The sequence below is a fragment of the Hyperolius riggenbachi genome, chromosome 4, assembly GCF_040937935.1.
Source record: "Hyperolius riggenbachi isolate aHypRig1 chromosome 4, aHypRig1.pri, whole genome shotgun sequence".
NCBI classification, from domain to species: domain Eukaryota; kingdom Metazoa; phylum Chordata; class Amphibia; order Anura; family Hyperoliidae; genus Hyperolius; species Hyperolius riggenbachi.
Genome location: NC_090649.1, coordinates 351,596,658 through 351,611,338, shown reverse-complemented (window position 1 = coordinate 351,611,338; position 14,681 = coordinate 351,596,658). Strand labels below are relative to the sequence as shown.

Here is a 14,681-nt window from a genome sequence, read left to right as displayed (position 1 = left end):
GACTTCAGTCAGAGAACCTGATCTGCATGCTTGTTCAGGTGATGTGGCTGAAAGTGTTAGACACACAGGATCAGCAGGAGAGCCAGGCAATTGGTATTATTTTATAAAGAAAAATCCATATGCTTTTCAGTTTAGGCTCCCTTTAAAGGGAACCTAAACTGAGAGGGATGAGGATGTTTCCTTTTAAACAATACCAGTTGCCTGGCAGTCCTGCTGCTCTCATTGGATGCAGTGTGGCTGAATCACACACCTGAAACAAGCATGCAGCTAATCCAGTCTGACTTCAGTCAGAGCACCTGATCTGCATGCTTGTTCAGGGGCCGTGGCTAAAAGTATCAGAAACACCGAAACAGCAGGAGAGTCAGGCAACTGGTATTATTTTAAAAGGGAAAATCCATATCCTTCTCAGTTTAGGTTCCCTTTAAGGGCTCTGCCTCTGACACAGGAAACCAGGGTTCGAATCTCGACTCTGCCTGTTCAGTAAGCCAGCACCTATTCAGTAGGAGACCTTAGGCAAGTTTCCCTAACACTGCTACTGCCTATAGAGCACGCCCTAGTGGCTGCAGCTCTGGTGCTTTTAGTCCGTCAGGAGAAAAGCGTGATATAAATGTTATTTGTCGTCTTGTTAAATAGTGTGTCAGACTGAAGTAGGCCCCTCTTAGTTCCCCCATTGAGTGGGATATTAGTTCCCCCATTGAGTGGGAAAATGCATAAAGAAGCCCCCTCTTCTCTCTTTTACTAGACTGTAGCAATTCTGCTCTTTCTTGTTGTTCTGCCCTCTTGAAGGCCCTATTTTACACCAACTACGTAAACCATGTCTTCTGAACCTGTCTCTAACCTCTATTTGTTTTCTACCGACTGTTTCATCTAAATTATTTCTTTTTACTCGTATCATCTGACTAGGGTAGGAAGTCTGAGATTACTGGGATGGAAACTTTTTCCATGTAGTGCCATATCTGAAGCCATCTCTTACCAAAACATTTATCAACTTGTTATTAACAACTGATTTTCAAATCCAGAAATTCCAATGTTGTACCACCCCATTTCATTTCGAAGTTAGTTTGTAAATTAAAATGATTAGCATTCAAATCTGCTATCCATCTTTCAACATCAACCCGCCCACTTGATCATACTATCAGCACACCGTCTGTAACGATTGTAATAATGTTTTGGTGTAGCAACACTGACGTCTGTATTATTGGTGATTCTGCAGATCACCACATAATCAGACGCTATACCTGATTATGTGGTGATCTACAGAATCACCAATAATGCAAGTATAGCTAACAGGAACACAGAGTGAGAGGTGCTTGGTGCAACAGTAACGGATTAGTTTAATGAGACCTCACCAGAGGAGCTGGTGGGTACTATCAGAGAAGCACTTCACCAGTGGCCAGGGCCCACTGGTGAGTAGAGAGGTCAGACAGGCTAGGTTCGGCAACTGAGAGGCAGATACAGTACAGAATCCGTAGGCAAAAGAGTAGTAGGTATTCAGAGGGTCAGCAACTAAATCAGATGGGCAGTGGTACAGAAACGTTAAGCAATAGAGGAGTCAGAGATAAGCCAGAGTCATACACAGAATATCAATAATAATACAATAAACAATAGTCCTAGTCTTGTGTGAAATCCCTGGTTTCCTCCCAGATCAAAGCACACCGGATACTAGTCTAAGGTCTGAGCGCTAACACGTATGTATTCGCAACAGCAGACAGATTGCGAGTGAATCGTGCAGGCTTAAGAAGCAGAGGAGATCTCACAGCCGCGCCCACTACAATTAGCCAATCCTGAGCGGCGTGAGTCCCCTCCGACGTCAGCCACCCAACGGGTCAGCTGACGCGCCTCCTTCCAGCATAAAGGTACTGTCTACGTGTGCGGCCGCGCGATACAGCAACCCTATGTGCTAATAACAATTCCGTCCCCGGCGTGCTAGACACCGGCGGAGCGGAAAAATCCTCCGAGCAGGAAACTGAGGCGGCTGCGGAGACACCCTGCGTGCCCGCAGCCGCAGATGTTACACCGTCTATGTACCTGGCCCGAGATGGACCAAACTCGCATTGCCCCCTCTTCCAGAAAAAACTTGCTCCAGCTCCCATTTGCCCAAAAAAGGGGTTGGCAAACGTCAGGGGTCCCCATAGCAGTGCCAACCTCCTGATGAAACCAACAGCCATCGAAGAGGAAGGAATTGCAGGTCAGGACCATTTCCAGGCCAGATAGCACAAACTCCTTTTCCTCTGGACTTTCCTGTAAATATGGAAGAAAATATTTCACAGCCTCCAGACCATCTTCGTGTCTAATTCGACTATATTACGATGTAAAAGCCATACTTGCAAGTGCATAACCCTCTTGCCATTTGAAACACTAATTTGTTTCAGACACCCAGAGGACATAGCTTATAGTCCAAAAATTGTGAGAGGTGTTCGAACATTAAGCCAATGGCAGAACAAAACGGAATACAGAAGTATTTGCCATGATGCGGGGGCCCATACAGGTTGGTAGAACACGGAAGTAACCACCGCGACATTGCCGGCCAGTGTAAGGCGGATGACGCATTTCCGGGTGATGGCGGAAGTACGTAATTAGGTGGAAGCGGGTCAGTAGCATTGTGGGGATGAGCCGTATCCCTGCAGCATGTATGAATAGATGCCCTCCGTTGATTGTATACTCCTTGACCGGCGGGCCTACCCATCAAGGAGTATAGAATGCAGGTGTGATGGGTCCAGCAGTGGGATTGGCGAGTGGGTGGGAGCGAGAAAAGGGAGTGGAGCCATGGATTCAAAAGCCAGTGAGCTACGGACAGGGCGTCTATGGTGTTAAAAAAAAAAAAAAAGCCCAGATCATAGGGCAAAACGTTTGTCGACCTCATTGATGCCTGGTAAGTATATGTATTTTACTGCTTGTTTTTGCCTTTTGGATTTTGTGGTTAATTAAAAGTTTGAAAGTTTTTTTTACTATAACCGAAGTGCGTGTTGATTCTGGATTGTTTCTCTTTGTGTTATATATTATTCAGAACAAGGGCAAGACTGAAATGGATTTACCATTTATTTTAAGATTAAAATCGTGCTTAAAAGTGGTTACAATGACAAGAACATTATTAAAGCGGACCCAAACCAAACATTTTTTTAATTCAAAATATTTAGTTGCACCACTCTGACACATACAAAGTTAACTAAACACTCCTTTAAGCCTATGAGCATTTCAGTGCATGCTTTTCACCCTTCTCTTTTCATAACTAGGGTTATACAGGTGGCAGCCATTACTTCTGAGATTAGTAGGAGGTTTTAGATCATGGGTGTGCTTGTCATAAGCTACCCTCCCTCACAGGGGCGTCGTCTGTGTGAAATCTCACACAAGCTGGGATCACCTCCCCTGTGACATCATCAGTAGCAGCCTGTGTTTTGTTTTTGTTTTTTATCTCCTCCACCAGTTTGCCGGAAAAATCCCGGCAATATGAAAGCAAGGGAGGGGTTCCTCCAATAAATGTAAAATATTTTATATTTGTCATCATGCACCTGAAAAAAAGGCTGCTATTTATTATTATAATTTAGAAAATAGATTTTATTTCTAAAATCTTGTATTTTTAATTTGGGTCCACTTTAATGAACAGAGTTTGGATAGCAAACTAAAAGGGAAAAACAAAAATCAGAAAATAACTTGTGCTGAGAGTCTGAAATCCCCTTGCATCTGCCGAGTCAAGCAATCTTTGTAAAATAATCCAGCAATATTTGTAAAGTCCACAAGGTTACCAGTGGCCCATTCTGGCTTGACCCAATCTATCAGGTCAGGTAAAGGACACTTTTGGGTCTGCAGGAAAGACCTTTAACCCCTGCAGGCAGAGTCGTAATGAGAGATGGGCAGACTATGCAATCTGATCCAGATCCGCCCCTCTCAGAGGAAGAAATCAGTATGAAATATATGAAAATGCCATATCTCCATGGCAATACATAAGACAATGAGTCAAATAACAGTTTTTGATTAGGCATATTCTCCCAAACTCACAGGTACTCACAGGCACTTGTAAGTTATTATATTTCATATCTGAGAAATGAATCGCTTGACTTTGGACTATGCCACAATCCTAAATCACGTTTCAAAATATTCATATTCTGTTGAGTATCAATGCACATTAGTTACATAAGGACAAAGTTGACATCATTATGAATCCTCCTCTGCACTCCTTCCCTTCCAGCAAAATATTTTTGACTGTGAGCTGGAGAGGGCTTATCTGTTTCTCAGTGATTTCCATATCACAGATTCTAGCTGATGCCAGCCTGTCCCTCAGCTAGCTTGTTGCAGGATGGTATATTATTTTATTGGTCCTCTAGGAACCAGGCCTTGGCAAATAGCTTCTACCTTTATTTCCTCTGGAAGGGTTTTGGAATGTCAGCAGAAAAACATTTTTTTTTTTTTAAACACACCAATTTTAAGGGAAATAGTTGTTGTCCCCCAGGAAAGAATTCCAATAGATTATTCGTCAGAGTATACAAATGCCAAAAGCCATTTTTGGGTCGACCATAGCCATAACCCAAATTCAAACAACACCACTAATAAATATCTCTATATAAAATACTGAAGAAGAAGAGGAAAGGAAGTAAGTCGAACAATGGGAACAAAACACAGCAACAAGATTGGCACACACTCATATCATGGTCCCACCACCTCTCCTCTTACTTTCAAGGTAACCAAGAGATAGTTGACTCTCTGCCCTTTCTCTGTCTTTTATGCCAAGTCATGGCTCAGACCCAACAGAAGAACACCAAGTAAGATTACATTGACTGTTAATTGGTCAAGGCCTGTGCTTCTGGGATTCCCTAAAATCTATCCATATGGCATATTTAATTATGTATGCCTCTATTCTGTATGGACTAATTTTATTTTTAAAGTGTCGGTGATATACGCACGCTTTAGGTCCGCTTTAAAGGGACACCTAAGTCATCCCATAAAAATGAGTTTTACTCACCTGGGGATTCCAATAGCCCCCTGCAGCTGTCCGGTGCCCACGCCGTCTCCCTCTGATCCACCTGTCACCGCCGGCAGCCACTTCCGGTTTCAGTGACAGGAGCCAACAGGCTGGGAACGCAAGTGATTCTTCGCGTTCCCGGGCACAATAGCGCCCTCTGTGCTGCTGTAGCATATATCATACACCATATAGCAGCACAGAGGGCGCTATTGTGGCCGGGAACGCGAAGAATCACTCGCGCTCCCAGCCTGTTGGCTCCTGTCACTGAAACCGGAAGTGGCTGCCGGTGGTGACAGGAGGATCGGAGGGAGACGGCGTGGGCACCGGACAGCTGCAGGGGGCTATTGGAAGCCCCAGGTGAGTAAAACTCTTTTTTGGGATGACTTAAGTGTCCCTTTAAGCTTAGTTCTGCTTCTTTTTACACTATGAAGTTTTTATTACTTTTCAAAAGCAAGAGTTAAACCTAAATATCCAAATAACAGTAATCAGCAAAAGGAAAGAAGAATGGGTATTTGAGCAATTACACTAGCACAAAGTGGTAAAGAGGCACCCAGGTATAGATAAAACTAGGTTAAAAGCACTAAAAACATTAAGGATGAGGTGGCTTATCTCAATAACTACAGTCTTGAGAGACAAAAATTAGCACAGGCAATGCATTTTGTGGGTCCAAGCCCATTTCCTCAGACCAATACAAGTGCCATAGATAAAGTTAGCCAGTAGCATCAAGCACCTAGTTTTATCTATTTTTTTTTTAACATTTACTCTGTTCCAACTAAAAACATACTTCGCTATTTGGGCTCACATTGTTTTTGTGTCTTTTTTTCTCCAATATGGAGTCCTGGCACTGAATCTCTTCCACTAATTACACTAACAGTTTGGTTTCTTTTTTGATGTACATTTATCTTATTATGTTAAAGACATTACTGAGAAAAAATATCTGGTAAAAGCCTCCACTGAAGCAGCAGCCACTGCAAGCATGTCTCCCCGCACATGCAGCTGATTTAGATTTAGTCATTCAGCCAAGTGTACCATACCCTCTCCTTCATCCACTGATCTTCAGTTTTCTTATGGCAGATTATCTTCTACTTGATGTTTGCCTTAACAATCATGGGCAATCATTTCTTGATCACTATTTATTCATATATGAACTTTATATGGTGTGTCCATTATGGGAGATATATGCATTTATGTGAAATATATTAGCCATTAGTCATCAGCTGGCTTACTGATTACAGTTAGACTCAGAGGAGTATTTTACCTGATTTTTATGTTTCTCAGCTATGTCCTTAATAAAATTGATTGTATTACACTTCAAGTGACTTCATGATTTTTTTTTTTTTTTTTTTTACAAAAAATGGCCTGGTCTTTAAGGGGAGGGGGAGGGGGGGGGGGGTAAAGCCTGTGGCCCTGAAGTGGTTAAATACACATGCTGGTATTGTACAGCCCAAATCCGAGGTACTCTGGGCAGACTGGAAATAGATTGGAGCCACAGCGAGAATGGCTACACAAAACTGCAAGTCGAGTACGCCGTCAAAATTATGGCAGGGATTGACAATGGGAGGGATTGACAATGGGAGGGATTGGGTGGGGGATGTTTCGGGTGGTTAAATGGGGACTGTTAATTTAAATACCTTTTGTGTATCCTGTTATCTTGTAATCCCGTTTGCTGAAATGTTCAATCTGCTAATTGTTCTTAAATGAAAACAAAATAAAATGTTTTTGAAAAAAAAATAATGATTTGTCTAATAAAATGGGAATGTTTCTAATTTAACATCCCTGGCGGTTCATTTCTGTCTGGATTTATGAATTTTAGGTCTCCAATTCTTAAGTCATGACTCTCCAAAATATATCAGAATAAAAGCCTGGACGGAATTCTGCATATAAATAAAAGACTAGAACACAAAAATTGTTGAAATAATTAAATGTATCAATAGACTGAAAAAATAGCGAAACTATATAAATTAGGCAGAAGATTATTATACAGTATGTACACATATACCTAATACACCTCCTGCATATGGTATATTTTAAAGAGGAGCGGTCAGCCATACTATCTCAGAAAAAAACAACACATATACAGTATAAGTAGATAATTACTTGCTCTACTTATATAACATATGTATTGCACGGTCCACGTTTTGATTTTAGTGACTTTTTTTTTTTTTACAGTAAAAAAAAAAAAAAAAGCATTTCCTATTTTAACTGTGGCTATTTTAAAGCCAATCCTAATGTCATTTACTCCCTTACTCTCCTCTGTCTGATTGTGTATGCATTGCCCGCCCTTTACTATAGAAAGTGCATTGTCTCAGCATGAGAAATATTGGCCAGAGAGTAACAGAGGTGTCGGAGGGTAAAACAGGAGGCAAAGAGGCTTCAGCCAATCAGGATGCATTAGTTAAGTCTGAGGGGAAGTAGAGAAGCAAAAAAAGACAACCCAGCATGCCCTGCAACTTCCTTTTTGTGTACCAAGCAAGAGTCGGGTAAACTGGGGAATGATCATTTAACAACAAGAAAAGTAATAGTGATTTTAACTTTTGGATTGCCTGGTTAGCATCCTTATTACTTGTTTACCAGATAAAAATAAAGAATTGATCTTTGATTTTATGCCCGACAGTTACACTTTAACCACTTTGTCCTTTGATACAGTATATCTACGTCAGCTGTGGCTCTCTCCAAGCCACAGCCACGTAGATATACTGACCTGCTTGCAGCCCTGTGGTGCAGGAACAGGTGCGCTTCAGAGCGCACCTCCCAGCACTAACAGCTGCAATACTAATTGGTGAAAGGGAAAATGTTCCCTTGTAGCCAATTAGTAACCCCCCCCCCGCGGTTGAACGATCACCGCTGTAACAAACAGCGGTGATCCTTCATCTCTCCCCTCGGTGGCCAGATCTGTTAAAATAAAAAGGATTAGAAAGCAGCCTGCTCACCTTTTCCTGTTCCAGCGATCAGCCTGCAGCCCGAGCCACCGATCCCCGCTCTGCACACAGCCCTGTGATGCTGAATAGCCGGGTCCCGGCTTGATGACGTCATCAAGCTGGGACCCGGTCATGGGCAAATCCAGGATTTTCAAGGGGGGGGGGGGGGGGTGGGGGTTCCTGATAGGTCTCTTTTGGCAAGCCGCACACTACCACGCATGCGTTTGCCCACAAAATCCACATGATGCACAGCATTTCTCCACAAAATACACACAATGCGCAGTGTTTCCCTACAAAATACACATGATGCAGTAGCGTTTCGCCAAAATATATATAATGTGGCAGTGATTAAGTAGCCAGATAACCCCCCTTGATTATGGATAACGAAATTACCCCACCCCTCTTTAGTATAGGTGACCAGATGACCCCCATTTATCACACAGGTAGCCAGATGAGGCCCCCCCCCAGTTAGGATTGTCAGGAATATATTGGGGTGCTGATGCTGTTAAGGATAATACAGTAATATATTTTCATTTTACCATTTTTATATCTGCTGTGGTATGTCAAAGGTGTAGATATGCAGGCTAGATTCATGGACTGTTCATGTATTTGTGTGGGTGGGTCACTAGACCTACATTTGCATCTAAAGAGGTCTTCAGTGAATAAGACCAGTCACCTTCAATAGGCAAGGAAGCAGCTCATTAGGCCACTAGCAGTCACTTTTGATCTGCTGTCCCAGGTGTGATTGTCTGCGTCTGTCTACAGGCAATTACAGGCAAACTACTACCTGTAACCAAAAGGCAATCTTTTCATGTGCTAAAATACACTTTAACCTAGGAAATAATGTTGAGGAAGCCTTTTGATGTCTGGTAGGATACAATCTTACCTATGGAATCTGCCAACTTCATAGGCTATCAGGAAACCCGGTAATTTACATAGCACAGCCTGATGCAATGTTGAAAAGCCTCACTACAATCTTGTGATGTATAGACTTTTTACCTGCGGGAATGTTGAGGAAGCGTTAATCAATTGTCACCTGCCGTGGGAAAGTCCCTTTTGATGATTTGAGAACTGAGACAGGAAAGGATATGACGCGCGTTATGTAGGAAATTGAATTATTCCTGGATATGGACATGTGAGTGGCCTCAGGCCATCCAGGGGACTATATAATATCAGCTTGGGACTGTCACAAATCGTAGTTCTTGGAGGTAGCTCACATGGCTAGAACTAACCTGGTTCCTGACCAGAAGTGCGTACCCCCCGCAACAACGCCAGATCGATACGCTGGTACGTTTATTTCCCGTTTATTTTGGTAAGCAAAATCGCTTTTGTGTGTATCTTTGTAACTCTTAATTTTGTAACGTTTTTACTTTGTTTTTTGTAATCTTTTGTTTTTCTGGAATATTAAATTATTATTTAATAAGCTTGACTTCTGCCGTACTAAACTAACACTGACAGCCTAGAGGAGACTGCAGTGTAGCGGTGTATAAGTCCATGCCTATTTGTATGCTTGAGCAACACTACCATATGAAATCGTACGAAAAACGCCAGTGCGAGTAGCGACAGCAGAGTGGTTAACAGTATCGTTCGGAACGACTGTTAGTGGGTTTTTGCTCCACTACAGTGTAAGATTGCAACTGTGTGTGTGTGTGTGGGTGCGTGGCGTTCTCGTATTCGGCCTAAGCGCAAAGCTGACCCAAATACGAAAATGCAGATTGCGTGTTTAGCCCTCGACAGCTGAGGGGACGTGTCTAGCAACGCTAGTGGTGGCAGTGGGAAGTGTTTGAGGGGTTCCAGCCTTGTTTGTAGCTTAAATAAGGCTGCTCCCCGCTTGATCTGGTCAAACCCGCAGTCGGGAACCGTATACGCAGGCGTGCCGCTGGCCGGTTCCTGACATAATTGGCTGGCAGTGGTGGGAACGTTTAGTACATTAGTACGCAGTTTAGCTCGCTATTCTGAGTACTAAAGGCTGGAAGCTTGCTAGAAGCAACTAGCCTACAGAAGTCTACTCAGTGCAGAATCTATATACGTTTTTTTTTTTGTTCAAAGATACACACTTGGTATTTGCTTTCCCTCCCCCCCCCCTTTTTTCTTTTTATTTTTTGCAACACGATGGCTCAGAAAGCATCCAGCTATGCAAGGCAAAACAAAAAGATACTACTCAACCTGTGTGAGCACAAAGGCATCGAGACGGTGAGCGGCCAAACTAAGGAGCAGTTCGTTTGTGCGCTCGAGGAGTATGATGAGGCAGAGCGAGCCCGTGCTTCAACATCAGCGGATGCAGCTCACGACACGCCAGAGGAGGAATCGCTCCCGCCACAGAATGCGAGTGGAGACGATGTCCTGGAAGATCCACCGAACACGGAGATGCCATCTCTGGAAGCTGATCTACAGCTACTGAACTCGGCTAATCCTGAACTGCGCCTAAAGCTGATCCTACTGCACCGACGGGCAGAGGAGGGAAGAGCTGAACGGCAACACCAGCTGGAGCTGGCTAAACTTCAGCAGCAGAACCGGTCTGCTGGACCCGCAGAACGCGAAGGTGAGCGAGTCCACAGAATCCCCCTCGATAAGTTCCCCGCTATGGACAAGGACTCTGACATAGACACTTTCCTACAGGGGTTTGAAAGGACTTGTCGGCAGTATGGGGTGCCCCGTGAGCAATATACCTCACACCAGGGCTGAGAGGCAAGGCCCTGGAGGCGTTTGTGAGTCTCCCCGAGGAGGAAGAAACAGACTTTGAGGCGATTAAGAAAGCCATTATTGCGCGATACCACCTCACGCCAGAAGTGTATCGCAAACGTTTCAGGACAGTGCAGCGAGGTCCTAATGACAGCTACCTGGATCATGCTTGCAACCTGCGCACTGCCTTCCAGCAGTAGTTAAAAGGACTGTCAGTCAAAACCTTGGATGCCCTGCAGGAGCTGATGATAAAAGACCAGTTCCTACACACCTGTCCTGTTGAGGTCCGGCTGTTTGTGCTGGATCGAGAACCAAAGACCGTGGATGAGGCTGCGGAAATGGCCGATTCCTACACCGCCCATAGAGCACCTGAGTCCCGGAGGACTACTACGCCCAGCTGGAGGGGAGAACAGAGTGCTAAACCTGTGTCCCCCAGCACCCAGAGGAGGCAAGCACCGCTGTCTCCTGGATTCAGGCAACCAACCACTGACACTCGGAAATGCTTTGTATGTGACAGGGTGGGTCATATCAGCACGACTTGCCCAGAGAGAAAGAGGGAGGCCCCAAAATCCAGTGAGGCCTCAAACCCCCGTGAAGTCCCAACTGCTTTGTGTGCTACCAGGAATGCCACTGGCTATGCAGAGAACCTGCAGTTTGTCACGGTTGGGGGTGCAGTTGCCACTGGGCTGAGAGACACTGGAGCAGAAGTGACTCTCATACATCCCCAGCTTGTGAACCCGGAGCAGTACATACCTGGGAAAAGGATTGCTGTCAGAGGAATCGGGGGTGTCGCCCCAGCCATACCCACTGCCTTGGTCCACCTGGATTGGGGGGCCGGCAGCGGATTGAAAGAAGTTGGGGTAACTGACAAAATCCCCACCAACGTTTTGCTGGGTACTGACCTGGGACGGTTAGTAGCCCGGTATGAGCCTACTCCAAACCCCGTGGAGCCTGCATCCCCAGCAGAAGTTCAGGACTCTTGCCAGGTGCTGTTTGATAATGCTGTGCAAGTGGGGAGTGCTGGCGAGACCCCAGGGGCTATGAACTGTGTACTAGGAGCCAGCCCTAGTGATTCTCCGGTGCCTAGGCCTGGAGTGGGACATGTTGATACAAGGAATGAAGAACCGGATGATGTCATTTATGATGCACGGACTATCGATGCGATCGATGCTGGAACTGTTAATGCTACGGGTGAAGTGCTGAGTAGCAATGTGTGCCATGCTGCAGATAATGTTGATGTTTTATGTGATGTCCCAAATGACAATATATGTAGGGCTGATAATGCTGATGTCATATGTGTTGTGCTACATAATGCTGTGTGTCATGTGGACACTCCGTCAGCTGCAGGAGTAACCAGCGGCGCTCGCTGGGCTGCAGCAGGTGGACTGTCCACTGAAGGAGCAGATGGCACCAGGCCAGATCCTTCCCCTTCAGATGGTTTCAAGACCAAAGGTGATGTGGTTTATATATCATAAAGTAAGGTGGGCGCTCCCTCAGCTGCAGTGGTAACCCGCAGCGCTAGCGAGTCTACAGCAGAGGGACTGTCCACTGAAGTGACAAATGTTGCTGGGTCAGCCACATCCAATTCGGAACCTGGCCCTGAGGGCCCAGGAGCCTCTCCGTCTGCAGCCTTCCTGGAATGTGTGGCAGCACTGAGCTCTCTGGGGCTGTTCGATTTGACAGCAGCCTGGAAGAGCTCAGGGGGCTAGCCAGCAGGTCACCAGCTGGGAGGGGCGGGCTGAGAGGGTCTCGGGAAGTTATTCCCTCTGAGCTGTCCGAAGTGGAGGAGGCAGACCGGCAGATAATCGTTCCCCAAAGGGACAGAGAAATAGCTCCTGCCACTATGGAGAAAGTGCGTGTAGCGACGGTGGGAACCCTTCCCCAGCTGCAGCACTGTCTCTATGGTCGCGAATTCACGGTTGTCACTGACTCGCATTCCCCTGGTTGGTTACGTCAGGTTGCCAGGGGCAACGACACATTGCAGCAACCTGACCTAGCTTTCCAGTCCTGTAGCTTGGAGCTAAGGAGTTACCCCCCCAGGCCCGGCCGTCAGTGTCGGCTTTGGCAGGACGATTCGTTAGAATCATCTGCCGGCGCCATCTGGAAGAGGGAGCGTGTCAGGAATATATTGGGGTGCTGATGCTGTTAAGGATAATACAGTAATATATTTTCATTTTACCATTTTTATATCTGCTGTGGTATGTCAAAGGTGTAGATATGCAGGCTAGATTCATGGACTGTTCATGTATTTGTGTGGGTGGGTCACTAGACCTACATTTGCATCTAAAGAAGTCTTCAGTGAATAAGACCAGTCACCTTCAATAGGCAAGGAAGCAGCTCATTAGGCCACTAGCAGTCACTTTTGATCTGCTGTCCCAGGTGTGATTGTCTGCGTCTGTCTACAGGCAATTACAGGCAAACTACTACCTGTAACCAAAAGGCAATCTTTTCATGTATGTGCTAAAATACACTTTAACCTAGGAAATAATGTTGAGGAAGCCTTTTGATGTCTGGTAGGAGACAATCTTACCTATTGAATCTGCCAACTTCATAGGCTATCAGGAAACTAGTTGGTTCCGTTACCATTTGTGTCAGGTAACTGTACTGTAGTGATGCCAGAAATCTGCTGCTTTTACCATAATGGGTAGCCTCAATAACTCTAGTTCGTCCATTTTATTTGCAAGGCTCCTAGCATTGGTTACCATGCACTTTATATTTTTACCACCACATTTTCAAATTTTGTTTGCGTGAAATGGGCTACTTGAAATTTTACCAACCTCCTTACTCTTTACACTGTCCCCACCCCCTCTCCAGCCCCCATGTTAGGCTCCCACTGTCTTTTTACATTATCTTGTCTACATATTGAGACTTCACCCTCTCGTCTCCCCCCAGATCCTAGTTTAAAATTTCCTCCAACAGTTTAGCCATCTTCTCCCCCAATGCAGCTGCACCCTCCCCATTAAGGTGCAGCCCATCCCTAATGTAGAACCTGTAGCCGACTGCAAAGTCTGCCCAGTTCTCCAGGAACCCAAACCCCTCCTTCCTACACCTATTTCTCAGCCACCTATTTAACTGCCTAAGCTCCCTCTGTCTCTCATGTGGCACTGGCAGTATTTCAGAAAACACCACCCTGGAGGTCCTTGCTTTAAGTTCATCTCCAAGTACCTGAAAATCATTTTTGAGGACTTTCCATCTTCCACTAACTTTGTCATTGGTGCCAATGTGCACCATGACAGCCGGGTCTTGCCCAGCCCCACCCGATAATCTGTCAATTTGTTCCGCTACATGCCGAACCCGAGCACCCGGGAGACAACAGACTGTACGGCATTCACGGTTTCTTCGAAAGATTACCCTATCTGTGTGCCTAATAATTGAATCCCCTACCACCAGAATCTGTCTAGCCTTAGCTGCACTCCTATTCCCTTTCTCGTTGCAGCGGTCTGCCCCTTGGTTGCTAAGGGACATATCCTGCTGCAGCGTTTCTACTCCAGAATCATCCTCTCCAATATTACACAAACAAGGATACTTATTAGGGAGGGACAACTCAGGACTAGCCTCCCTGCTTCTTGCTCCAGCTGTACTCCACCCACCTCATCTTCACCGGTTCCCTCCGGTGTCTGGATCGTGAGATCCAAGCTCTTCTCCATGTTGTGTATGCATTTCAGTGTTGCGAGATGGTCATTTACTCACTGACTTTAGCCTCTAACTGAGCAATACGCACACACCCAGGGCAACAGTACACACCCTCAATCTGCTAATCAAGGCATGCATACATGTGGCAGGATGTACACTGTACTTCATTGTCCAACATGATGACTATTGTGTGGGGGAAAATTACTTTGAAGTAAACCGTGGTGGTAAAAGAGAGAAAAGTAAAACTTAAAGATTACACCACAACGTGCCTAGCACATTCTAACCAATGCAAAAAAAACGCAATATTGGTTGAAAAAAACTTTTTTATTTTTTTTAGTCCTTACCTGCAGCTCAAAGTAATCGCTCCCCTCTTGTGCCTGTGTTCTAACGCCTGTTTTTAACGCCTATGCCACTTGTCAAAGCTACTTAGTGAGCAAGCCACAGACTGAGCAAGCTCAGGTACTGAGTCCTGAAGCTGACCAAATACCTCC

The 14,681-nt window shown here is 45.2% G+C and overlaps 1 protein-coding gene across 5 annotated transcripts in view; it reads right to left on the bottom strand.

Annotated features, from left to right (window-relative positions):
- SFT2D1 (SFT2 domain containing 1) overlaps nucleotides 1-14,681 on the bottom strand; it is a 515,985-nt gene that overhangs the window by 298,410 nt on the left and 202,894 nt on the right. The gene's annotated exons all lie outside the window — the stretch shown is intronic.